The sequence below is a fragment of the Ailuropoda melanoleuca genome, chromosome 11 (genome assembly GCF_002007445.2).
Source record: "Ailuropoda melanoleuca isolate Jingjing chromosome 11, ASM200744v2, whole genome shotgun sequence".
Classification (NCBI taxonomy): Eukaryota; Metazoa; Chordata; class Mammalia; order Carnivora; family Ursidae; genus Ailuropoda; species Ailuropoda melanoleuca.
The window spans coordinates 41,657,740-41,661,013 of NC_048228.1; the positions used below are offsets into that span (position 1 = coordinate 41,657,740).

At 42.8% G+C, this 3,274-nt stretch overlaps 1 pseudogene; it reads right to left on the reverse strand.

Annotated features, from left to right (window-relative positions):
* Positions 1-1,625: 1,625 nt before the first annotated feature.
* Positions 1,626-2,051, reverse strand: LOC100483066 (annotated as a pseudogene).
* Positions 2,052-3,274: the final 1,223 nt, after the last annotated feature.

Sequence of the window (3,274 nt, forward strand, 5' to 3'; positions counted from 1 at the left end):
GTTATTTGTCCATTTGATCTTAACCCCTCATACTGGAGCAATGTGTTTGCATTAAAAAAACAAGCTTAAAAAGCTCTCTGTGTAGTCTTTACATATCCTAGGTAGTAGCTGAGGATCCTCTTCTTTCTGGTATTTCTCTTTCTTCATTCATTTGTTCCCAGACTGTAATTTGGGCTCCCTTTCTCTGGTCCTGGATCCTGGGATTTAACTCGACTTTGAAAGTTGCTTCTGGCTACTTCAAATTTGATAACCTTCAGCTTTCCTGTCATTTTTGGCCTTAGTACCCCGCCCACCTCCCAGCTCTTCTCATCCCTCTGTATAGGGGTCGAGGCTGATTGCAGGAGTAGACCTGGGCAGCCCTGAGCCGGAGCTGCTGGGAGGTGCACACTGACTTTTCATTCACCCAGCCTGCGTAAACCAGCATTGCAGTAACCCTGGTGGGCAGGCAGATTCATAATCAGAGCCTCTAGAACTTGGGGGTGGGCTTGGGAAGATATAACAAAGCTCCATGCAATGACAAGAGAGAGCTTTCAGAGGGACACAGCAGGATCTTACCCGAGCAGATACTTAGCTATCATCAACCACGTGGGTGCCTCTGTTGGGCAGGTGTATATGCCCTTCACTTTGGTTGTGCCACTGTCTTTCCTGCCATGTGTAGCCGTCAGTATGTAAAGTAAACTTTGTTGTTCATCTACTTCTAAGGAACTTGTATCCTATGTCTGTGTCTGTTTTTGTCAGTCATGGTGCCATCATCCTAATGATCACTGTGCCCTATACTAGCCCCTGGTCCACACTATTCCATCCACACCTGAAAGAGCCTTCAAGACTCTGAGAGGGGATTCAAGAGTGTAGATACTTCTAGATATTTCTAGAGACCAATCTACATCTTTCTCTCTATACAGAAACAAACTAACCAAAAAACAAGTTAACAGTGGTTTTGAGGACCTAGAGAATTTAGCTAGATAGCACGTCTAGGGACTGTGTCTTTCTCATCTTTGCCCCCCCTAACGTCTCTCATAATTTCGTACATAGTAGTGCAAGTTTTAGGAGCTGAATAAGTGACACATCGCTTTCCTTCTTAAGTCTTGTCAGGACTCAGCTGAAAATCAACAGGCTGCTGCTAGCAAATGAACTGGCATTGTTCACATTAGAACAAGGCATCTTCTTTCTTTGGGCATAAGTATTAGAAGAAAACACCCACTTCTGGATGATGATTATAAAAAGGGACTGTCTCTGGGTGGAAAAGCTGGAACAAATGTGCCAAAGAGCTGGCTTGGTATGTGAGAAGCTGGCCTAGTTTCTAGTCTCCCTGTTTGTCCTTTCTGCAGGTGGTCTGGAGATCAAAACAGGAAGATATTTATTTTGGTTTTTTGTTTTTAGATAATTTCTCATTAATTGAACTTAACCCTTCAAAATAGTAGGATTCTCTCTGTAGGGGCAGAACTTGGCCTACTATGTTTAATCTCCCCTGACCCTCTTATTAATACAGTATTTATTTGTCTTCCCTCTGTCAAACCCTGAGCTAACCACTTTCCCCAGGCTGTCTGGGGAGGTATGGGAAAAGGAAGATACAGGGCAGATGAGACATGGGAGAAAGAGCTATGGGAGGTGGAGAGACCGCTCCTTCACATGGCGAAGAGGACGAGGAAGGCCACCATCAGGCAAAAGAGCCCAATGGGCTCCAAGAGGGCAAAACCCAGAATGGCATAGGAGAAGAGCTGTTGCTTCAGAGAGGGGTTCCTGACATAACCAAATACAGTCTCAGTTCCAGCCTCAGAGCCAGCCACGCCTACCATGGCAGTCCCAGCCCCTGTGAACTTGGCTGCTGTGTCGAAGTCTCTTGAAATGGTGCTGATTCAGAAGCTGCGGCTAGAAACAAGTGAGGTCAGGGGACATGGGGCTGCAAAGCTACTGAGGGTCTCCTCTGTCAGTGTCTCTGGTGGTTTTAGCACCACTGCAAACAGTGACCCACTCAACAGCTGAAAGTTACTCCTAACCAAGAAGTGGGTGGAGACAAACTTTGCACAGGCATACATTTTCGGGGGATTAGGGGCTGTGGCAGGAGAGCTGCTTCCAGTGCAGAGAAGACAGAGTATGCTTATAACATAGAGGGTCAACCAGGACATGCCCTCCCTTCACTGGCAGATATGAAGAATTGAGGCTCAGGAGAGCCTATGCCAAGTTTGCTTAGTTCTTTCTCCCAAAGTGCACAATAATATATATTTATTTTCTTTCCCTTGGGATGAATAAATGAGGACATGGGGAGGGAGGCCAGCAGTATTATTGTTGCAGGATGGAATCATGAGACTAGGAGAAAGGAGGTTCTCTGTAAAGCAAGTACTGAGTGTTTTCTGAATGAATGGATGTGTTTTAAGAAGAGGCAGATGTGCTGTTTATTATCAAAATGTAGTTAGGAAAAAACAATAGTAGACTACTCAGGAGGGAAGTTATGTAGGTTATGAATGTTTGGTGACTTGCTAATATATTGTGAGTGTGTAAATCATACCTGGTTTGTTATTTGAGTTTTGTTAAACCTTGAGATTAGAGGTACGGGGTTTGACTATGATAGAGGAACAGAAAAAGGGCATTTGAAGGGGTTAACTGTTCGGAGAGTAAGTTGGAAATTACTCAAGATATGTTGATTTTGGTAGAGAAAGGTTAATCAACTTATTAGGAAACCATTCAAATTTGACTAGAGGGAAGGAGATAAGGAGTTAGAGCAATGATTTCATAACTTGGGTATATCTCTAGTGGAAATAATAACAACTAACTTTTATTTCTTGGAAGGAGAAAAAAGAGGTAAGCCTATGAATTCTCAAGTTGCTGCTTTGGAAGGAGAAATCCTTTCCTTTTTGGTATTAGTCAGAATGTTGCACAAGAGACTGAAAGAAGAAATAGGAGGTTTATTTTTGGGCCTTTTTTGGGGACTCAGTGTGTATGTATGTTGTCTTGTTTATTACACTCTAATTACATTAGTTAGGATTATTTCGTGTTTATAAATGAATCAATTCATATTCGTTTATCAGGTTAATCAAGCATTTTGAGGTTGTAAAAATGTGAACAAAATGAGTTTTGATGGTGGAGAAAAGATCAGCTGTTGGCTGGGTAGTAGGTGACAGTGGGATAAAGATGGGTAACCAGGAGGCAGGGTGAGAGTAGTACCTACTTGGAGGTATTTAAATCTATTAATTATCTTTCGCTGCATAAACAATTATTTCAGCGCTTAGTGGTTTAAAACACAAAGGTATGGGATAGTTAAGGTAATCAGCTTGGT